The sequence below is a fragment of the Zonotrichia albicollis genome, chromosome 1 (assembly GCF_047830755.1).
Source record: "Zonotrichia albicollis isolate bZonAlb1 chromosome 1, bZonAlb1.hap1, whole genome shotgun sequence".
NCBI classification, from domain to species: Eukaryota; Metazoa; Chordata; class Aves; order Passeriformes; family Passerellidae; genus Zonotrichia; species Zonotrichia albicollis.
The window spans coordinates 80179905-80204673 of NC_133819.1; the positions used below are offsets into that span (position 1 = coordinate 80179905).

At 40.5% G+C, this 24769-nt stretch overlaps 1 long non-coding RNA gene across 4 annotated transcripts in view; it reads right to left on the reverse strand.

The window, feature by feature from the left end:
• Positions 1-259: 259 nt before the first annotated feature.
• Positions 260-24769, reverse strand: part of LOC113458908 (uncharacterized) — a 120347-nt gene continuing 95837 nt past the window's right edge. For 2 of the 4 annotated variants that reach the window (XR_012581215.1, XR_003379638.2), the window contains exons 2-3: positions 11075-11269; positions 3960-10293 (exon numbers count right to left, since the gene is read on the reverse strand). This is a non-coding gene — a long non-coding RNA (uncharacterized LOC113458908). Of the gene's footprint in view, positions 3931-3959; positions 10294-11074; positions 11270-12281; positions 12453-24769 lie in introns of those variants that run through there. The other 2 variants (XR_003379637.2, XR_012581207.1) reach the window with 2 other exon arrangements.

Here is a 24769-nt window from a genome sequence, read left to right on the forward strand (position 1 = left end):
GCAAGTCAGCGTTACTAGAGAAGCAGACAAGAAAAAGCACTATGTTTATTAAAACTAAAAGCATGTCTTTTTTACCGAAGAAGCCAGGCAAGTATATTTGCTGCAACATACTCAATTTATAAAAAAAAACCAAAAAACCAAACAAAAAATGAGAATACACACACAAAACCCCCAAACAAACATCAAATAAACAAAGCCCCAAACAAAAAAAAACCAAACAAACAAAAACTAAACCAACCAAACCAAAAAACCCCCTAAACATCCAACAAAAAACACCTAAAGAAAAAAAACCCCAGCTAACAAAATATCCCCCCCAAGCTCCCATGTGACAGAATCACAGATTCACTGAAGTTTTTTGTTGAAACAAGAAACCACATTCTATTGAATACCTCTGATAAAGAAACAGGTCTTTCTGTAGAAGTGGAAGAGTTAATTTCTAGATATCCTAAATACTCCCACCTTTCCCTGCTGTTGGAGATGTCTGCACATAATTTGAGAAAGCTGAATTAAAGGAAAAGAATACTGTATACATAACATGTTAAACGATGAGTATGAAAAGAATGTATGTGAAAATCCTTCATATTTTCTGCTTGCCTTTAATTAGAGATGGATTCCTGATCTTGATTATCCTAAGCAGAAAATCAAGACCAGTCCCTGAAACCAAACAGTCTTCCCTTTGTGGGCCTCCTCTTGATTTATGTAGGGCTTTAAACAACACAAAAATCCCCAGAGCTGGGGTTACTGTTCTTTCACATGAGTTACTTTTTTTGAGGCTGTAGATAGGCCTATGCTTTAGGATATTTATTTCTTGTTACGCCTTACATTACAAGAAAAGAGAGAGCTGGGAAAAACCACTGCAGAAAGTGATACACTTTCAAAATCATATTTTTTAATCATTTTATTTTCTTTTGATTCAGAGTCCTCCCATTTTAAGATGCTCCTCCCATCTGTTTTGGTTTGGATACTATTCTGCCACCTTTAAGACAATTAAATCTGCACAGTATTTTCTGGTAACTGCTCTTGGCTCATTCAAAGCAGCACCCAGATACCCCGAATAGCTCATTTGACCTGATGAGGCTTCAGCCACTTTGACATAGGAACTAAGGCAATGATATTTTGGGACAAACTACATTTTCAGGTGTGACAAACAACATCAAAATTCTGAAGTAGTTGCTTGTGTGGTTCACAGCTTGCAGGGGGAGAGATAAAAATAAGGTAACAGAGAAAGGGAAAATTATAATGCTAGGAATAAAAGGCATTAACACTGTGAATTAAAGGGTTTACCATCACACATTTTAGCTGCATGTTCTCTTCTTGCATAGACAGAGGAAGATTTGAGGCTGACAGCTCCCCCACAGAACCTTGAAAGATTTAGAATCCTCCTTCTGCCCCGTGGCAACACAGAGGAAGACGGGGAGGCTGAAACCACTCTCTGTTTCTTACCCTCTTGGCAAAGCAGCCCTTGTCCCTACGTTTAGGAGATAGGACAGACTGGCTGGTCTCAAGAGAGACCAACTGACCAAATTTCACTGTCGTCCAGCCCACTGGAGGGAATACTGCATGGAAAATGTTGACACCAGGACAGAGGGAACATGGTATGTCCAAAGCCTGCTTCAGTACAAAGCAGGGACTACATTGCCATGACAGATGCAACAGTCCAGCAGGTTGCTAAATTAGATGTGTGTTCTGGGTTACAAAGCTGTTACACAAAATATCCAAGTCTCAACTGTTTTCCAAAATGAGTGAAGGTAGCAGTTCAGTAACATGAAATGCTTACACCCTGGTCAAGTTCTCATTAGCTGAATAGGGAAAAAAAGAAAAACCTGGTTTGCATTTATGTTTTCTCCTAAAGCCACAGGCTAACATCACTGTACAGCACTGACAATTTCTAAAGTTATAATGAGATCAGCCATTATACCTCATCTTTGTTTTAGAACTTCTTCATCTGTTTCACATTTCTTGCCTCTTTTACACAGTACTTTCAATAGAAATCTGACCACCATGACTGCAGTACCATAGTGCACAATCAGCTTGGGGGATATGGATGGCTCATCAGCAAGAACACATGAGGAACACAAGTCCCAGCAGACTGATAGAGTCTTTGATAGGCAGATTTCACTCTGCACAGCAAGAACATGTGCACAGACATGACATATGAGAGGCCTGTACCAACTGCAGAGCATGCGACTCTCCTTGACTCACCTCCCCGAGGTGGCCACACAGCCCACATTTGCCACTCTGAGGAGTCAGTAGGAGTGGTTCCTTCTGGAGCTCCACACATATATGGAGCCCAGAACTCACATGTAGCTACTGCATTCCCAAAACTTTTATGAAGCTGTTTCCTTAATTGAATTTCAAAGCCCTGCAGGACTAATTGCTTGACCAGTAAAGAAACAACGAAATAATTCTGCATACAGATGAACACTCATATATATTTTTTTAAATTTTAAAGTGACTTGCTGTTGAAGTTGCTTTAATTTAGACTGTATTTTTGTAGATCTTGAAAACTGTAACACCAGATTCTCCCTCAATTACCTTTAATAAGATAACTAGCACCATTAATCACATCTAGGTAAATTCAGTAACCTTGCATAGGCAAGTAACTGAAGGCTTACATTAAGAGTCTTACACTTCCTGACATGCATATTGCTTTGCCAACTTACAATTTAGCTGCATGAAAAAGCTTGTATATGATTAACATTGGTCCCCAGGGATAGAAGAACAATGTTTTGCATAATGACTGACAAAAGTAAAGGGGAAAGATTTATTTGGAAAGTTGTACTGGGCAAAGGGAAAATAACAAAGTACATTGGAAAAGGGAAAGCACCAGTCACAATCCTCTTTCAAAGTTACTATAATCATTATGAAATCTATGCATGGAAAGGGTAGACTATGCCTGACTCCTCTCATGGCTTACAGAAACACACCACATAACAGAAGAAACAGGGGAGTGAAGAAACACTGAAGAACTGCATCTCAACTTTTGTCACCCTGCAAAAACTCATGGTCAGGCTGGGCAGGGCTATGAACAACCTGATCCAGTTGAAGAAGTCCCTGCTCATTGCAGGGGGTTTGGACTAGATGACCTTTACAGGTCCCTTCCAACCCAAAACAATCTATGATTCTGCTGTAGGCCTCAAGGACATGACATGATCTCAGTGATGGATAGATCTGATTATTCTAACTGTATTTTAGGTGTTTCTCTTACATGAACAGAAAAAAATCTCTAAGAAATGCCAATTTCATAGACCCTTATTAAGGGAGAGTTTAAATTATTAAGTGATATTCTATACTATTGAAGCATTTGTGAAATGATTGGTCTTAAACTCAAACCATCTTTTTTGAATGATTCCTATAATGCACATACTTGCTTATCTGCTTTGGAAATCACATTGAAATGAGCTACATTCACTGGGCTTCAACAAATGCCAGAAAAAAGCTATACACTAAATTGTATAGGCTTCATTCTTAGGAACATGTTTCCATTTAACATCCTGTATTAATGTGATTTTATTTTTGCCTAGATGCTTTACTTTGGAGCAACAGCACAAGAGATCAAAAGAAACATTAAGAGAAGTTCTCATCAGAGACTGTTTGTGATCATCTCTGTTTTGCTTTGCCTTTAATTACCAAGGAAAAATAGATTATTTTAGTAAGTTTTTGTCATGCTGTTTGAAGTAACAGCCTGTCACTAAGATCCATAGGAGTGCAACAGAGTACAGCAAAATCAATACCACACTTTTGTTCAGGGAAGTCTGGGGTGTATTTACATTGCTGTGGATCCTGTAAAAGTTAGCTGATTGTAATGAGAGTGGAGTTGGCACACTGGTACAGATCTTGGCATTTCACCATGGGGCCCTTGCACATATTCACGGCTCTTGTGCACAATTCCTCTGCAGGAAGTTTGTCTCTTTACAGGATCACTTTTTGCTGTGAAAAGGGAAGAGAAGAACATGGTGAGGTTTTTCATGTAGACATGTAGTCTCCTTACTGATTCCGATCAACAGCAAAATATTTGCAACTTGGAAATAAAAACAGTCCCTTCTTTGATCCCAGGATGATAGGTCTGATACAAGTCAACTGCACTGAGAACATTCTGAGAACATCTACAAAATTAGGGAGGCAGGGCATAATCCCTTGATTCTAGATAGTGACCCTGATATAGGAGCTGTCCTGACACTTAGAGTTGAGACGCTTATGGTCAGTGCCAAAATGAAAACAGGATGTGAAATACAGCACTTAAACACAGAGGTTAGGGACATGACCAGCTGGGCCCAATGGATTGATCACCATTTTCCAACTTGAGTAAAGTGTAGGGGCACATTTTATTAGAGCTGTTGATGGGGTAACACTTTTGCAAAATTAACCTTAGTTGCATCTAGACAAACAACCAGAACATCAGATTAGATAATGACGAGTCCACATAATTCCCTGGGAATATATACTGTTGAGTAGCTGCTTGAGATGACCTCCAACCATCCCACAGAAGGAAAAAGCTTACCTCAAATCCTAAATAGGTTGCAAATTTAATTTAAATTTTCTTTAGGTGAGGAAAAAATATTTCTATTTCATACAGTTCAGCAACTATTTAGAGTTAAGCATCTGACTCTACATAAAATAAACTAGTTGATAATTACCAGAGAAAACCAATGAGTACACCTGTGAAGATATTCTCAGCTATAAGTTAGACAGGGCAAGGTATATTATTAATGATATATATTTTAAAAGTCTCCAGGATGAGGCAACTTTGCAGACCTAGCAAGTGAAAGTAAAGGTCATGAATCTGACTCAAGCATGCATTGATGACCTGCTGGCAATATACAGAACATGTTGTTTTAATAAATTCCAATGTTGGAACAAAAACTTGGTACAAACAAACAAATGTATTTGTTTAGCACAGTTGTGGGCTTTTTCCTAAGCTATTTAACAGGGCAAGTGAAAAGAGGTCAAAGCATACAGTGCAGAGGCATATAATTTTCACTGGACAAATCCAATCTAATAGTTATGTTGCCTGATTGATCTAGTCCTGAATGTGTGAAGGCACTACCTAAATTTATTTATTATATTTATTAAATATGCTGTCATAATATCCCTTGCATACAAATCCTTAAAACTCAGAAAAACCTTAACAATAACCTTGTTTAACCCACTAGCAGTGCAAGAGTTATGCAGAGAATCAGCAAATCAGTGTTTAAAAAGTGACAGTGTGTTGTGCAGTACTTCAAGCCTGAGGTTCTGGACATGTCACCGACATATTCCAGAGTTACTCAGAATTATTGTCAATTGGGTCATGCAGATGTAAATTTGCAATGGCCAGAGCTCTAATGGTGCAATGATAAATCCCAGACACACAAGGCTTGTGTTCAAAGGCCTGATTCGCTAAGATTTCTCACTGTTGCTACCACTATCCAAAGTTATACATGAAAATTATGGGAAAAGGCCCATACTTACAGTCATGATCAAACTACTGCATAAAGCAAAAGACTTTTGCGAACTGGAACTGGTGTAGTGATTGGCAGTAGATAGACAGAACAAATCTGATAGACTCAGAAATCTATATTATTTCAGTTGAATTATTTATTTCTCATTTAAAACACTGATGTTGGAAGTAAAAGGTGAAGAATCTGTGTTGTTTCCATAGTCACTTTGAATATTGGGAATGTATTTCAAGAACAGGATATTTCTCACCTTCAACATGCAAAGCAGCCAAATTAAGATAAGGTCATGATGATCCTAATCAGTTAACTGTTTTGGATAGTCATCTATTTTCATCTTATTAAAAGAGAATCTCCTACAGGTTTTCTCAGTTCCTGAATTACAGACACAGCCATAGTGGTCTGCGGGTGTTAAAGTTTGTTTTCTTGATGAGTATGTTAGAAGGTAATTTCAGTTATTTCAGCAGATAGAGATCTGTCTTCCATAAGAAATAAATCTAAACCAGCACAACACAGATGTTATATATTCTGTTTAAAGTACCAAAGCAGTGCTGTGCTCTAGAAAGCATGATGAACTTGCTGCATTGCTTCCTATTTTCATCATAATGAACTCCTGATGTTACAGGTCAAGGAGCCTAGAGAAATTTCTAGCAGGAATTACAGTTCTAATTTGCAGGAAACAATGAGAACTTCCATTGATTTATTAACCTACAATAATAGTACTGGCACACATGGACAGCTGTCAGCAGAAGTTCTTGGTGGCATAAAGGACAGGGCTGCCCTTATCACTCTGCATCCAACAACCTTGACTCATCTCCCTGCTTCAGTTTTCTCACCTTCTAGGTTTTGCAGTCATTTTATTTCTTAGTAGCATAACTAAAGCTAAGTTCATCACATGCAGCCTTGCCACTGTTGTTCAGTTGCCTTACATGAATATCTTACTATATTTATTGAAGTAGTTAATGCTGAGGAAATTTTTTAAGCCTATTAAAAGAGCCAAGAAGTGATTAAGTATGTACAGCTACATGGGAATTTTGATATTGGCTGCTGAGTGCCAGCATAGAGGAAAGGGGTAAAAAAAGGAGAAGAGTACAAAAAGAGGGTGAAATGACACATAAAGTAAGAAGCAATTTCAAGGGAAGAAAAATCAGTAATTAATGAGAAAGCAGCAGGAAAAAAAGGCAAACGTTACTGTCAAGGTTTAATTACTTCTCAAATGTAAGTTTCCTAAGATTCTGAAGACAACATGAATGCTGTCTGCAATTACATGGGAAGACTGAAGTCCTTGTTACAGGCAACTTCTCTCAGTTCTGTGTCTTGGGGACAGATTGTCCTCTTTTTCAGAAAGAGAATGAAGTAGTGTCTATCACAAAGAATTCACCCAAAAGGTGACCCAAAATACTGAAGGGACCACAATCAAGGAATATGCAGGAAAAACCTTATTGTAAAACAGCAATTAAGAAAGTTATGACAGTACTTGAGATGGAGCTCCAAGGGGATCAGTGCTCGTTAATGGGGCCAAACACTTCTCCATGGCTGACAGCTCCTGCACTCACCAAAAGAGCTGAAGATTTTGGCGAGCATGAGGAGACAGTCCCTCTTCAGCAGGCACTTGAAAATGGACACAATCATTGCCAACTGCCCATACACCACAGAACTCCTCATTACTGAGAAAACAATAACTGGATGGACATGCCAAGAGAAAAAGGAAGAAGAAGACTGATGGGCAGGAGATTCCAGTGGCTATATTCAGAAAGGGGATCCATAGAGTAGTGTCCTCATGGACTCAGCATCAGCTACATGTGCAGGAGAGAACTGGAATCTGCTCGGGCAACCTAGTTTCTCCAGAGCAGCCTTTCCCTTAGGATAGACAGCAGAGGTGCTTATTAATAGACAGGCCAATGCTGTGGCAAAACTGAAGAGGAAGATAAGCATTACATTTTTCAGGTAGAGAATTAACACAAATGAGTTAACAAAAGCCTGGTTAATTTTTTTTAAATGGGGAAGAGAAGAAATATATTTTTCTACCCTTTTATAACCGTGAGGACAACCAGAAAATGCTTCCAAAATTGATACCATACGTGCAGATTAAAACCAGGCTTTGAGCCAAATCCTCCTCTTCAGTTTCACTGGCGGAGCCCAGCAGACTGCCACAGAGCTACGCTGGAGCAAGCAGGGAAAAGAATTTGACCCTTTGACTGCTGCATCAAAAGCAGCTAACTTCCCACTCTATTTGGTGGCCTCAATATTAAAAGTTACAAATGTCTTTGAGCTCAGAAACGTATCAATTTTCTGCTGGAATAGTTATGTGCTGATGTCCTTCTGCCCTGCTCTCTCCGAAATGACATTCCCTCTCCCCTGAGGCAGCGTAACTGGCATTCCCACTGATGTCCCTGTCTAGCTGGGGATGTATTGGATTGATTGGTTCCTGATGAAGGAAGTTCCTCCTCTCCCTAATCAATCTCCCAACACAGATAATCTATGAAAATAGCAAACAATGATTTTTAAACTAGGCTATCATTTAACTTCTTCATTATTCCACTGGTCCATACCTATGGACTCAAGTACAAAATGTCCTCTCCCGTCATTTTCAAAGTCAGCCAATTCAAATGTCAGAGCTTATCTCATGATCACAGCTGGTAAAGATTTATTTTTATGTAACAGAGGCTACACATTGTATACATGAACGAGAATGTACACTCCAGAAAGAGGACTATACAGTACTTTGCAGTGAAGCTAAACCTGCAAATGCAAACCTTAAGATAGCAATTGCCTCTTTGTACCATGAAATTGTGGATTCTCTTGATAAGGACTGAAGATGAGAATATCTTACTCAAATGATAGATATAAAAGGTATCCTGACTGAAAAAAAGAAGTACTCTCAGCATGAAAATAGCTGTTTTGTTACTCTGCACTAAAATACCTTATAAGTAAACCTGCTAAAGCAAAACAATGGAAAGTTTTGTTGTTGTTTATGAAGAAGGTCACACCAAGAGCAACTTTCATATAGAAACTTGATTCCCTTAATGCTCTTGGATACAGAATTAGTTCAGAGCATTTCCCCAAACATTTTAGGGAAATGCAGGGATGCCCCTTGCCCAGAACACACACAACCAGCAGATGCAGAATTCAGTTTTCAGATGATTAATTTAAGAAAATGGGAAAGGGAGGGACAAGAGCAGGGAAGAGCACTTTGGTGCTCTTTTTAATGCTGTGTCTCTGCTGTAGATGTGAAATCTGCCTTTTCCCTCCTCAGTGCTCCCTACCATTCAGCCCCTGTCTTTGCTTCAGCTGTAGCCCATGTTTTTACCAGATCCCTTCCAACAGGCCTGACTCCCCATCTGCTTGCTGAGTGCATTGGGTTTGCATAGCAAGCTTTTGGTAGCAGGGAGGGGGGCTGCAGGAGTGGCTTCTGTGGGAAGTTGACAGAAGCTTCCCCATGTCCAGCAGACCAATGCCAGCTGGCTCCAAGATGGATCTGCTGCTGGCGAAGGCCAAGCTCAGTGGCTTCCTTGGTAGCACCTCTGGGATTATGTATTTAAGAAGGGGTAAAAAATAAACACTTCACAACAGCAGCCAGAGAGAGGAGTGGGAATATGTGAGAGAAACAACTGTGCAGACACCCAGACCAGTGCAGAAGGTGGGGAGGAGGTGCTCCAAGCACAGGAACAGAGATTGCCCTGCAGTCTGTGGAGCTGACCATGGTGAGGCAGCTGTGTCCTGCAGCCCATGGAGGTCCATGAAGGAGCCGTGACCAACCTGCAGCCCATGGATGTCCCGGGGGGAGCAGTGACCAACCTGCAGCCCACGGAGGGCCTGGGGGGAGCAGTGACCAACCTGCAGCCCACGGAGGGCCTGGGGGGAGCAGTGACCAACCTGCAGCCCATGGAGGGCCCCGTGCCAGAGGAAGTGGGTGTCCAAGGGAGGGTCTGACCCTGTGGGAGGCCTATGCTGAAGCAGACTCCTGCCAGATCATGTGGCCCCATGGAGTGAGGATGCTGAGGTAGTCTGCTGCAGGACTTGTGACCCTGTGCAGGACTCTCACTGGAGCAGCCTTTTCCTGAAGGACTGCACTCCTGGAAGAGATCACAGTGTTTGTGCTGTTTGTGAAGAGCTGCAGCCTGTGGGAAGGACCCACCTTGAGGAGCTCACACAGGACTGCACCCCATGGGAGGGACTCACACTTGAGCAGGAGTAGACTGTGATGAGTCCTCCTTCTGAGTAGGAAAAGTGGTCCAGGCAGCATGGGATGAACTGATCTCAGCCCCCATTCCCTGTCCCCTTGTGCTGCTGGAGCAGAGGAGGTACTGAAAACCAGGAGTAAAGCTGAGCCCAGGAGGAAGGGAGAGGTGAGGGGAAGGTGTTTTATGATTTGGTTATATTTTTAATTATCATACTCAAATTTGATTGGTAATAAATTAAACTAATTTCCCAAAGTCAAGCCTGTTTTGCCCATGACAATAATTGGAGAGTGATCTCTCCCTGCCCTTAATTTGATCCATGAGCCTTTTCTTGTATTTTCTCTCTTCTGTCCAGTTGAGGAGAGGAAATATAGAATGGCTTTGGTAAGCACCTGGTGTTCAGCCAGGGTCAAACCACCACACTGAACCAGATCTGTTCCCTTCTCTGGCACCAGGATCTTCTTTGCAGTCCCTGTGTCTCCTCACTGGCAGCATTCAAGGCAGCGCTGCTTGGATGCTCAGTAAGAGCAGAGGAAAAGTTTGCTGTCTTCCACACAACATCCAAGATCCACACAGTCCAAAAAGGCAGCACAGAGCAAGTTCAGCCTCCACAAAGATCAAGCAGTCAATTTTCTTTAAGGCTCAAGCCTGGTATATACTTTTCCAGAAATGGCTCCCTGTAAAAAAAAAAAAAAATCACAAAATCAAACTCACCATAATTTTCTTGTACTACAATGTCTATTCTTCATAAGTTCTATTTTAAGATGTGATTAAAGTTTTGGCTAGTCCTGAAACAATGCAGCAGAAAGCCCCAGGATAAAAAGTTTCAGATAAATTGTTCTTTTTTTGGCAGGGGCAAAACAACACACAACATCTCAAAGATGAAACTCAAGCAAACACCAAAGACAAAGACTGCAATGCCTGACCTGCTCAATGTGGCACAGGGGATACAAGAGAAAGAACATTCTGGTAAAGGAGAGTCACCAGTAACTTTTAGAATGGATGGTGATATTCATTGTGTTGAGGGAAAGAGTAGGCATGTTGCATCTTAAGCAGCCAAGCACTGCTATGGGCACTGCAGTTAGTCAGCATTTTTGCTGGTGTCTGTTCCCTTACAGTTCCAGGAGCCTCCTGCCACATGGGAGGCCACTACAAAATTGAGAAGTCCATCTCTGGACTATTTCTGTACAAGATAAGGTAATACACTCTCATTAGATCCTAATATAGCCAAAATAGTTTTATAAATTTAGTTTGCCATGTGTTTCCAAAAAAAAGTCACTTAGAGAACATCAATTAAGATGACAGCAAGGCAAAAGAAAGCTTATGGAGGCTGCTTGTAGCTACACAAATAAGGCTTGAATGAGGTGACAGCAATGCTTACAATTGATGATTTAGCATTAGCATCTGGTGATCAAGACTTCCATAGAAGGTAGTGAAAATAGTCAGGTCTGAGAGTACCTTCCCAGTCTCTCCTTTTTTCCTAGTTGGGGTTCTTCAGCATCCTTAGCAAGTGCTCTTCCATCCTCAGAGGGAGACAGCCTGAGCTGGGCTGGCATGCCCTGTTTTACCCACAGCAGTTACAGATTTTTATGTACTAGTTGAAGGAATCCAGAGAAAGGCAAAGAGGTTGATCAAGCAGTTAGAAAACAGGACCTAATAGGAAAAAAATCAAAAGCATGAGATTGTTTAGACAGGAAGAAAGAGACATACCCATTTTCAAAATAGAAAGGATAAGTTTGACCAAGACAGACAGCAACATTGGATGCTTACATATTATCAAAATGCAAATGAGGGATTTCAACAGTGAGGTGACTTATCCAAAAGAACTCAGAAAAGCCAAGAACAAAGTTCAAGGCCTTTCATGATCAGTCCTGTGCTCTCACCTGTAGCCATTATTTTCTAGATACTGTTTAGGTGACAGGCTCTTTCTGAATGGAAGATATTAAGTGACTGTCATTTTATACCAAAGCAAAGTTTCTGCTGTGGAAGTCTTACCTCAGACTGTTTTATCTTTACCCTTATCAGTTGTTTTTATCCTCATTTCTACTATGTGCATCCAGCTATCTTTATAATCTCTTTTCTTTCCCACCCAAACAACAGTATGAATAGCCAGAAAACCTATTTGGAAAATGCCAGGGATGTAAGGGATAAATAGAATGATCTAGCAGTCAGGTTTACTGTAATCTCTTGACAAGCATCCCTCCAGCTTTCAATTCCTTGGACAGAATGAACAATGCTCAAAAATCATGGTGGTGTATCTAATGGAAATGGTACTTTTCTCACTGTATTTTTGCTACCAGGTCTGATAGTATTGCAGTGTGAAACTACAAAATAAGCATGTGGGGATCTTCACTATACTGATGGCTGCTCTGTAGTTTTTGTAAGCAAGCTGTCCATAGCCCTTTTGCTGCTCCCCAGGTACAAATTTGTAGCTGCAAGTTCGGGTCTGGGCAGGGATGATGCCTGAAAGCCTGTACAATTTGCTACTGGCTTGGAATTTGCTACGGCCTAAGTGAGTCCCAGTAACTCAGATGTTTAAAGAACAATCTCCAGTTCTAGAGCCAGGAGATGACAGAAGCCCACCCTGTCAAAGCACAGCCCCACTGTCAGGCACATCACAGATGCAGCACTTCCTGCCTTCTCCCATTGCTCTGGAAGTACTCACTGCACTCTTTGCAGTAATGGTCCGTGGAACAGCTCAGGCACCAGAGCCATACTATGAGCAAAACTCTGTTGTTCAGCTACATCTGGCTTCTACAATGGGTAGTGATTTTTTTAAATTAAATCAGCATGCTAAGGGTGTGCCAGCTGGACACAGCAAAACACGGACAGCATTCTGTTGAACAAAGAAAGAAAAGAAAGATAGATATTCAATGAAGTAGATTTGACCCTCAGTTTGAAACCCACACCCAAAAAAGTGTTGTTTGCAAGGACATCTCAGAAAGAGACATTCTAAAGGCTTAAATGTCTAAATTTTCTGGTTGCCCATGTGGCCAGATACCAATCTCAACATGTGGCAGATAATCTGAGTGTAGGTAATGCATTATATATTAAGCTGGCTATCCAAGAAGCAAGTTGCTTTCAGTTAGGTACCAAACATCAAATCCATTGGGACTTAGAATGCTCAAGCATTTTGAGAACATAATCAGAAAGGAGAACAGTGTTATAAACTAGTCAGGACTTCCCATTATTTTTTTCATTTCAGGAACCAAGCTTTTTTATGAGTTGAAGAAAAAGACTCTGATTTACCAGTGATGTTATTTAGAACAACATTTCTCCAACAGATCTCTTGTTAGGCCAGAATGAAGTCAGTGCAGTAAGTCATGAATTGTCATAACCACAGTATTTGTTGGCTTTCTGGAAATTTTCTTAGACTACACATAATTAGTGTAAGTTAATGATATATTCAATTGCTTTTTTAGTATAAATACCACTGTAGATGGAACATCATTTAATACATAAAACGGCCAATCAGTAGTCCTTTTTTTTTATTTTTTTTTCTGGGTTTTTTTTTTTTTTTTTTGGAAGAGAATAACCTTCTCTTTGACACTGGGAACAGTAAGAAAAAATCATCATTTCATGTCTTAAAACTTTACACTTGTCTCTGACAATAACTATATTATCTTGTTTTGCATGAAAAACCATTACCAGTTTGATATTTAATGTCTTTAAAGAAACATATCAGGTTGTAGGCAAAGGTGAGAGTTAGAATGCTCTTTGGTTTTGTAGGTAGCTGATTCTTATTTTTTAATGCTTTCATGGAATTCACAAAACAGAGAGGTCATCTTTGTTCCAATACTAAAACTTCTGACAAAAGATTTGAATTTTCAAGCTTTACACACTTGGGTGAGAGCTCACTCCTTATGTAGGACACTTATGGGATCAGATTGAGACATGTGAGCCTTCTTCAGGCACAGAGCATTTAACAGAACACATCATTAAGGTCAAAACTAATAATCAGAAAGGATTTTCATATAGTAGCAGGTGACTGTGAAACAGGCATGAAACTCAAGTGGAGAAAAAAAAATAGATCACAGGAATACCTGAGACTTTTCTCAAAGATGTTGTACCCTCTAGCAAATTTGCCAGACATCTCACCTAAGTGTGTGCACAGAATGCCACATCCTATTTTAGATTAATACTCTGTCAAAAGTATAACAAAAGAATGAATAGAAAAAACCCACCAGAACAATTTGCAATTTTTTTTCTTAATAGGAATCACATATAAGACAATGTAAATATCTCAAAGTTCAAGTTCTGTAGAAACAAAACAAAATAACTCCTCCCTCTCTATAACATCACATTTTGTTTCTTTCCGAAAATCCTGATATAAACACTTTTCTCAGCAAGCAAGCAACAAGCCAACCAAGTGCTGGAAAAGTTTTGAACCATGACAGTGAACTGATGTCAGCCAGCAAACAGAATTCATCATGAATTAATAAAGAAGGAGGGAGAGGAGGTATTGTCAGTTGGTTTTAATCACTTAAAATGAAGCAAAAGGGGAAAAATGCAGCATGAGAATAGGAACTCTAGATCTTTTCATTCAATACTGCAAGTAATGTAGATGTACTCTATAGGTCTGATGTTCAGAAAGATTTAGCATCCAAAATTTAAATGTATTAGGAATTTTCTGGGAAGCTAAGCACTTCTAAAGCCAGACCATTCTTCTCCTTTCACTGTCCAAGCACATTCACCTCCTGTAATATCCTAAAAATGAATAGCTGAGATTGACATATCCCATACTCTGTCTGGTTTTTTTTTTCTTCTGTATTGTGGAAGACATTGTTGAGGGACTGAAACTTAAATCAGTGTCCAGGATAAATTTAATCCATCTTAGCATTAATCTCAAAGTTAACACGATCACTTTCTAGGAAAAAAATAATTTTATCTCCAATACTGGGTCCCAATTAAAATAATCTCTCTGGCTTGAACACCAACATTAGAGTTGAGAGACAAAACTAATGTGCTTTGCTTGGCTGATTATCTAAGTCTTTCCACTGGCACCTTCTCAAACTGACAGCAGTGGAGGAAGGCAGGGGCAGCAACTCAGTACTGTGGGGGTTGCTGTCAAGATGGGAGACAAGAAAACAACATGCAGTGCTATGGAAAAGGTTGAAAGTGGTTGGGAATCACTGGTGTATAACTGGTCCTGACTGAAATGTTTCATAAACATACTTAAGAAATATTTTGCAATTTCTGCAAATACACCCCCCCACTCTGCACACACGTTTCTCATTATGGACTTAATGTGCAGCACAAGCATCTCCCTTTCACTTGTGCAGCAAGAGGGTTTTGACACGTAAAATCCTTGGACACCATTGCAAAGTTACATGTGTGTGTGGCCCTCCTGCCAGCAACAAGGATATAGTTTACATTTAAAGAAGTTTTTAAAAGAATACTGCCTTGACCCTCCTCTGGGGAAGGAGGAAGTCCCTGAAGTATAGCACTAATGACAATTTTACATTGTTGTTTGGGGTTTTTTTCTGCTGAAGAGAAATGCTAAAGCCTCCTAGTTTTCATTTTGGACAAATAGCAAGGTCCAGAGTCACCTCAGGGGATCTGTAGTCATGATGCTTTCCTACAGTGGGCCCTGCTGCATGCCATGAACTGTTCTTCCCCCAGCCAGTCAGGCATCAATCCACCCATCTCTCTAAAAACAGTGATAACTTCCCTGCCACTCTACTCAGCTTGTTATTTCAGCATTTTAGCAAGGGTGGATAATACAGAGAGCTAAATACATTCCACCGGGAATCTCCCTTAAAGGTGGTTCTTTGGCAGCTGCCTTTATTTTTCAGCTCCCAGGAAACCCACAGGAAATCTTTTCTGGGCCAGAGGTTGCCAAACACTTGCAGAAGATTGTCTCTTTCCCTTCTCCCCTGTCCACCTTCATCTTTCCACTCCAGCCCTGGAAGCAACTCCAGCACACAACGAGATGAGTTTATCCCTGGCACAATTAGGGTTAATTGGCCTGAAACTCTGCTCCCTTTTCAGAAAAAGTCCTCTCAAATTTATTCATGCATTTAAATCTAAGATATTTTAGGTTCACCCATTGGCCCTCCTTGTCTTGCCTACACCCCCTGAGATGCAAACAGAACACTCATAATTTTTTAGGTTTCTCTGCCATCTGCTATTTGGGCAAAGTGAGGAAGTGCAATGCCGGGGATTAATTTTCACTTTAGGCCTCAGCCAACAGGCTTATACATTCATTTTACAACTTGCAGGTTTCCCCAGTGAAAATAAACTGATGTAAATAACATTTTCTGCAATCACCTGGGTCCTCTGTTCAGCCCAAGAACCTGAGAAAAGATGGAAAATGCCTCTAGAGAAGAGAGTGAGTATATGAAGAGATACTTGACCAAAGCTACAAGAGAATATAGGAGAGAAAGTGGGAAGGGGAGATACATAAAGCATACAATTTTGAGCAGCAGGATGTTGGGCAGTAGAAACTGTGAGAAGAGAACTTGTACATTTTCTTTTCCTGGAGAAAGTAAGGAGTTCCAGTCAAGCAAAGTGCTGAGAAAGCCTATTCACAATGCAGTAGCAAGGAGGACGAAAGAAACTTGGATAATTGGATGGGAGAAGTCAAAGCTAGACTGAAGTTTGGAAGAGCTGAGCTCTTGGCACTTTTTTCCCCAGGAAAGTGATGCATTCATATTGGATGTGGTTCTTGCCCCACCTCCCACCTGTAACAAAGTGCTCTCAGCCTCTTGTGCTCAGGCTAATAAAGGAGGCAGAACTGAATGGGCCCATGGCTTCTCATTTGCATGAAAGAGTACTGCAAGCGCAAAAACTTCAGGGAAGAGGCAGGGGTGGGGGACAGGTGAGGCCATGTCTGTAGTCTCTGCTCCTTTGCTAAGTGTCCCTTGTGTCCCAGGGAGATAAGAGGTGTCAACCAAAGCAATGGGATGGGGCTGCAGAGATATGCAGACATAGAAACTGTCACTATTTGTGCATTAAAAAAGGAAAAGGAGAGAGGATGCTAAACTCCATATTTTCTCTGGCACTTTGTGAACCCCAGGGCTGGCAAAAATGACTGTTAGGTGCATTTGGTGTGATGGTATAAGCAGAGAAAAACAGAACACCATCCCCAGTGAGTAATCTACCCCGATTAATTACCACTAAAAGGGAGAGACATGAGGAGGAATGGAAAAGGAGAGGAAGGGTACATAAAAATGACAAGCTCTCTTTTCCTGGCCAAATTTATGCCAGTCAAATACTTTCTGCATCCCCAGAGCTTCTGAGGTGGTTAACTTGAGTTGTTGTTTTCTTTTTAAGTGGCCTATCCACAGTGTATGCTAGAAGCTATGTTTTATAGCATTATTCCTGAAGATAATTTTCTAGATTTTTTTAAAATTTCTGTGCCCACATGAGAGAATCACGCAGTCTGTCAGTTGATCACAACCTGAAAATCCCCAAGTGGATCTATAATGTCAAGTGAATTGAGCCACTGCCCTGTGCCTCACCTTAAGACAATCAACAATTCCATGTTACAGAAAGGTTCAGAAACGAGAACTATTTTTATTTCCTCAGCATTTTCTGCAGTGCTTCACTTTGAAAATTTTGAAATAAGTTTAGAGGTTTAGTATCTCTCCAGAGAAACTATTCCCAGCTTGGTAACAGTAGATTCCATAATAATTTTCTTTTGCCATCTCTTCTGCTTCCCTACATCACTTTCATCCCTTAAAAAAGAATGTCAGACCTTGCCTAATTTCTGAGAGGGTACTGTGTATCCTCTCCATGTACTAGAAACTGACACTTTGAAGCCCGGGTTAAAGACCTGGCAGACGTAACACACATTGTCAGATAAATAAGCTGAGTCAGTCACCTCAGAAAGTCTACTCAGTTTATAGCACGTCTAACTCACTGCAGTGCGTTTCCAAGCAAGAAACCTGAATCAACATCTCTTACCCAGTGAGTAAAAACATTTAAAAGTTGATACACATCTGGATTATTTCTTCCAAGTCTGATTAAACAAACATAAAACAAACCGAGTCTGCTTCCAGGTCCAGCTGACACCTAAGTGAAGATGTTGGCAGCAGAGTCTGTCATGAGATCCTGGCAAGCCCAGCTCCAGCTCCAATCCTGCTCCAGCTAGTTTTTTGGGATCCATTTTATTCCTAAAAAAGTTATCTTCTTCTGACTTCCACTTTGGAGGCCAGTGTTATTCCTCTCCCTGCAGCCTTTCCCAGGACTGGAAGGAGAGGAAACACTGACATGACAGTGTAGGAAATAAATGCAGCCATGTTCTCAAATCCATGCAGCTCAGAAAGGGGACAGGTAAGTGTTGCTTACTGCCTCTGCCTCTCTCAGAAATCAAAGGAAGGAGAAGGAGGAAAGCTGCAAGGAGGAAGGCTCTAGCATCACAGCACAGAATGGGAGCGTGGACAGAAATGCCTTGGGAATGATACAGGCTTGCTTGGCACATGGCAGGGGCTGTGCTGTTCAGACTCCAGGATGACAGTTCTCACACTGTGCCATGGCAAAATAAAATTTCTGTCTGACTCCTCTTCTGCCTGACTTATTTATACACAAGTAACCTTAGAGCTGTCAGACTCCGCTGCAAATAATCAGATCCTAATAGAGAACATTTCTCCACGTTCCTTTCCAAGGGTGCATCTACCAATGAGTGCAACTCCAAACCTCCCAGCCTCATCATTAGCAATAATGGAGGCACTACCAAAATCTTCAGTAATATATTTGGGATAAATTTCAATTCTCTCTGCTCTTGGTTCAATCACTTATTTCTTCCCTTCCGTCCCTGTCCCACTTGCTTCTACACACACAGCCCGGACACACGGCCTGGATTACACATTCCCTTCTTTGCAGGATTGAAACCATCTCACCTGCCCATCAGCTTGTCATGGACCAGCCACCAGAATGAATCACCTGCTGGGAACTGAGATGACACCTCAGCATGCCACCCCCTGCTCTAGGGATGGCATGGCCAAGCAGACCTAACAGCTGCATCCCTCTGGTAACCACAGAAGGAAGTCAGAAGATAAATGTGGACTTTATCCACTGCTCCAACAGACTCAAACTGCTTGAGAGAGACACCTAGGTTTGTTCCCCCTACTTTTTATGGTTTTTTGCTTTAGTTCAAAAGATTTTTTTGGAAGATTTGCAACCAAAATAAAGTACTATAAAAAACAGAAACTATTATAAAATTACTTTTTTCAAATTATTTTTTATCCTACTCTTGTTTCTGTGGCTGGGAGGGGCAAGCAGAGCAATCACATGTATAGACATGAGCTAGAGCAGTGTGCAAGAAGTCAGGGAGCCAAGCATCCCTCTAGAGAACCATACTGGGCACAGAGAATAATTGCTTAAACGTGGAATAGTCTGGTTCCCTATCTGAAGTGATCAGTCACAGACATTTTGGGGATGCCCTAAGTTTTAAGGAAGGCAATATAATGACCTGAAAACTGATGGTTGCTGGCTTTATCAATAACTAATTTCTTGCAAACTTGGTTTACTTGCAAAATGTGCCTTACATCACCAGATTCCTACAACTTGTGGATGTAAAACAGCACAAAATCTACTTTCAGGATTTGAGATTTGCTACACCAGACTCAGATTCAGTCATTTATTTATAAATTCTGAAATGTTTGTGGTTAGTCTCATTTTAACAGCCACTTAATTAGGCATGCTCAGTCTTCTATAGAGCTAAGAGCTGTGATGTAGGCTCCTAAGACTCATTTTGAGAAGACTGGAATAGTCTTGTGCATGCAAAGATGAAGAGATGGCAGTCTAACCAAGTGACTCAAGTATTGTGTAAACAGTTGACTGTTTGGACTAATTTTCAAGAGTTTCTGCCCTTTATCCTTAGCAATATTCAAATTAGGCAAAACACTGCTGTTGCATTTGTCTCAGACAAAATAGATTTCAATCATTGCTCTACTGGGAATAGAACTAAACATTAAACAAGTTAATCTTCATCTAAATGGGCTGTAAAGCAGCTTTTCTCCATAAAAAATGTAAGCTACTTAAGAAATAAAGTGTTCAGGTTAATACCATGTCTGCATGTCTACATATGTCTCCCACAAAGATCTATACAATTTTTTGTGGCTTTATAAGATTTTCAAGGATACATTAAATATGTAATAAGAGGAAAATACCATCATGTCATAATTTCTGTAATGTAAATTCTTATGCATTGCAAGAGGAAATTCTACTCACAATATGAGGGTATGAGCTAGGTGTACAGTTTCCAGTGAAGTGTTCTCTCTGAATCACAACCATCTTCTCTGGCCTTAAAAATTGATTAATAGATCAAGTGTGCTTAATAGCATATAACAAAGAGAGGCTTTCATGACAGGGAGTGGCAACCAGACAGATGTGACATATAAATACATTTTTTTTTGCTCTTGAGGAATTAAGCAAAACAGCTTGGCTCAGCTAGACTATATCAGCTCAGCAGAATGGAAAAGATGTGTCCAGGAGATACTCAACAAATGGGATGCTTTTGTGGTTGTGATATCCACTCCTCCTGTAGGAAGTCACCATAGTAACTCGACTTCTTTTGCTCCAGGGATTGCCTGCAAGAAAACAGACGGAAACCTTGGCCCAGAGATTGTGCTGCCATCTGGGAGCATGCTGTGGGGCAGCAGTCTGCTACTTTAATTATATCTGTTTAAAAAAAAATGCTGCTGATCATTAAACAGGGCAAATCCCTCCAGTTTATCCATCATGTAAGGCTACTTACATGGCTAAGACTGGCCCAGACCTAGACTGTGAGTTAATGCTGCCCTAATTTTCTGCTGACTTAAGGCTGCCTTACCTCCCACTATCCTGAGAGTGCCAATATTTCTTACTGTCCTCAGTCTCTCAGCAGCACAGCTCCCAACTGTAAACAGGCTGTTAAGAGCACAGCTGGCTCAGCAGAACTGGGATCCAGGAACTGCTATCTGCTGTGCAAAAGCCAAAAAAAGCTTTGGGGAACATAACAGAAATGACCAGAGTGGCTCTCAGACTGTATCACTAGTCTGTTGCACTATTGAAATCCCGAGATCCAGCAAGGAATTGCTTCTAAGAAAAACTAATGGAGGGGGGAGGCGGCAGGGGGTGGGGGATGAGGGGTGGAGAAGGGGAAATAATCTTATGTTTGCAGGCTCACATGCCTTGGGGCTTTTTTTCCAATCCTGAAAGAAAATCTTCTGTTTTGATTTCTGCATGTCAGGTGTTGAAGCAAGAACAGAGCACTCCAGTGCAGTACAGGGTTCTTTTCATGCACATACTAGCAGCACCCTTCTGTGCAACTTTCTTTTTTATGGGGCCTGTGCCAGAGTTGTCATTAAAAAAGTCTGAGGAAAAGCATGATTAGATAAGGTGTGGTTGTATCCTTTTACAGGCAATTAATGTCCATAAGCACTAATAATTCAGAGCACACCTAAAGATTTTCTTCCTTTCCTGACTCAGTGGTGCAGCTGATTCATCCCATACAGAGTTTGTTTTGCCTTACTCTAAAGCCATGACCTACTTCAAAGGTTGGGCATTTTCTGTACAGGTTTTACAGACACATAAACTCTCACTAAATCAGTCATGCCCATTCTTAGTTTAAAAAAAAAAAAAAAAAAAAACCACAAAAAAACCCCCAAACAAACAAACAACAAATCAAACAGCTCAAAACAAACCAAACTTATTTAAGGCCGCCTGTAATTGCTCTAGAGGCAGAACCTTTACAGTGCCTCTGCTGCTTCAGGAGTGTTTCCATCTCATCCTAGGAAGTAGTTTAAGACACAACAGCACCATCTACCGAGATGAGCTTCTATAAATTCTAGCATACCTTGCCAAGTGTGTTAGATAAATGGTATAATTAATTACCTTGTTGCTAGTTACAAGTAGGAAACTAATTTCATCTTGCAATGAAAACAATTTAACTTCACCTATGATGTTGCTTTTTGGTCTGTTTATCCTGAAGAAGACAAGAGAGATGGGATCTCATCAATACATACAAATATCTCAAAGGCAGGTGTTGAGAAGATGGTGCCAGATTCTTTATAGAGGTGCCCAGCAACAGGATGAGGAGCAATGGTCATAAACCAAAGCACAGGAAGTGTCACTTCAACATTAGGAAAAACTTCTTTGCATTGAGGGTGACAGCTGGAACAGGCTGCCAGGGTAGGTCATGAATTAAACAAATGTCCTTGTTGAAGACATTCAAATCCCAACTTGACACATTCCTGTGTAACCTGCTCTAGGTGACCCTGCCTTGGCAGGAGGGTTGGATGAGATGATCTCCAGAGGTCCCTTCCAACCCTAATGGTCCTGTGGTCCTCAAAGCTGAGGAAAACTCTGCTCCTGTGTCAGAACCAAGAGTTAAGAACAAAATTGATTATTCTTCACATAGATGATATTTTGTGGGTGAGATGCTTAATTTGTACTGCTGAATATATTTTAAAAAAAGGAGGAAGTCAAAATAGCTGTTTCAACCTGGTAATTTTAAAAAAAATCTCCTACTGAAATACACGATCATTTAAGCAAGTTTTTCACACAAGTCAACAACTAAGATAGCTCCCTTTTTTCTTTTTTTTTTTCTGGGAAGGTGGTCAAACCCAGAGAACTGGTTTGAACTAGCTATTTTATTGACTACATTCAGGTGATTCATAGTGAAGTGACTGAGAAGTAGCAATCAGGTGGCACTCAGCCTTAGATACTGTATTAGCTTAATATTCCAAAGCATTTTTCATCACCCTTTTATGACTTACAATGCAATTTCTTTTCACCCTGTATCAAATAACCATGCACAACTGTGGCAAGATGATCTTCCAGTATTCTTTTTTTTTTTTTAATCTCACATATATTATTTCTAGACACCCAGCTTAATATGACTTGACATTGCCTTTGAGCCAGTGCCTAAAAATGCATTCTGCCTGGCTGGCTGCCTGGCTGATTTGCTTAAATCTGCTTTTAAGAAACACTGAAGACATTGAGATTCTGTCTCACTTAAACAAATAAATACAGTCTGCTTTGTAGAAAGCAGATACTGTGTACTTCCTCTTCCTCTTTTTGTTCCTGTTTAATAGGATCTGGAGACTGATTAAAGCAGGAAAAAAAAACACAAAAAAAAGACAAAAAGTCAAAGAAAAATTCTTGTAAGAGGTTTTCAAGGAGAAAAAGCTAGATGCACATCTACAGCAGGTTTTACAGAATTTCACCATCTTTGCCCATTGCTCCTCTGTGGTTTGACACACCTTAGGCTACAGTATTAAACTGATAGATACTGATATGTGATGTTCAGAGACATTCTCTTCAATCAAACAACTGAAAATACATGAGAAAGAAGTGAACCCGGCTCAAGAATGCAATCCCACCTGCTTTAGCATTTTCAGATATATTGTTTGCATTTGTCTGGACCTTGGGTACAGTCAACTGCAAATATGATTCTGCATTTCAGAATTCAATCTCACCTTACTACAATCTCACTTTCACACCTCCTACTTGGGTTTTTTTGAGATTTGGATCTGATTTTTTAGCTTTTAAGGACTCATCACTGTTACTTACATAGCACAACATAGTGCTGTTTAAGTAGTGTGACTAGTTATATGAAGACCATTTAAGTACTATGACTCCTTAACATCTCCATAGCTTCATGTATAGCAGAGACAGCCAACAGTGTCCTGGGCTCTGTCCACAGGGTCACAGCCAGCACATGGAGAGGAGGAATTCTATCTGTTCAGGACTTGTGAGATTTCATTTTCAATCATCTGTGTCTAATTTTGGACCCCTGATGCAGGATGGACATCAATAAACTGAAGGTAGTTCAGTGTTTGGGGGCTGGAACATTGTCCTCTGAGAAGGGCTGAGGGTCAGGGGCTTTTTCAGGCCTGGAGAGCCAAACACACTGGAAACACCTCATGGCAGTTTTCTGATATATCCAAGGAAATCATTGAGAAGATGGAGAAAAGTGCATCTTAAGGCATCATTACAGTCATGCACAGTGGGAGGATGGAAAGCAATGAGCATAAACTGAAGCATGAGAGCTGTGACCTATTTATGGCAACAGTGGAGGAGTGGTAGAGATTCCCTACAGAGGCTGTGAAGACACTAACCTCACCACTTCAGAGCAGTAATTACTGTCCCTGTCTGCACCTTCCCTCTTTCCTTACCTCCAGAACTCCACAGATTGTCATTGCACCTCTTCACCCCTTGTTTTTACTTTAAATATGAACAGCAACACCTTTTAGCTATCCATATACTCTCCTGTAACAAACTTGAGCTTCATGAACCCTCCAAGTTTAAGCTCCAACAATCTAATAACAATGGGAAACAAATTCACTCCATACTTCATTCAACACTATTGCACGTGTTAACACAAATGACAGCAACACCACTTAACCATCTACCAGAGCTGGAATTTTCCTGAAGGTTCTCCTGATGGTGGGGAGAAAATTATTATGAAAGAATTTTATTAATAAGATCAAGGCTTGGGGTTACAATATGAGGAATCCCTCTTAAACGCTGTATTGTCATCAATGTAAAATGACAGCATCATATTTTGCTGATGTTTGAGAAAAAAACCTCCCAAATCTGAGGTGCAGCTGAGAAAAAATATCCTATCAGGCATCCAAACAGGTCGTGGAGGGTTGCCTTTGGGAGCAGGGAACACCAATTTGTCCTCCATTTGTGCAGAGCCTAACACAATAAACTCCTCATCCATGACAAGGGCTCACAAGCACTGCAGCAATATAAAATCCAAGGGTAAGCATAGTAGACTTATTCTGGTGTGTATTACAAATAATGGAATGTGTCCCTTGGCAATAAAACCTGGTTCTGATAACCATCAGGCCCTGTATGTATATAATTATGCATACAAAACTGGATCCAAGTTGAATACCTGCTTTAGAAATATCCTTTGAGCCACATTTTCTACGTTCTTCAGTTTAACATGGTAAAAGCACATAAAAAAAATAATCTTTGCAACTGTGTGGTTATCCAAGTCACTCCTGTATACAACTGTTTCTTCTCCTAGCAGCAACTTATCTGTGCTAGGGGCTCATTAAAACACTGAAAGATAACCATCAGGAAGGCATACATGAACCTCATATGCAGGAGTGAGATTAAGGCCCTTTCAAATTTTGGCTCAAAGATTAATAAGAGCAGAAATTTTGAGACATTTCTGCATGCTGGTTAATGTTAAGGTATGTTTTCCATTCC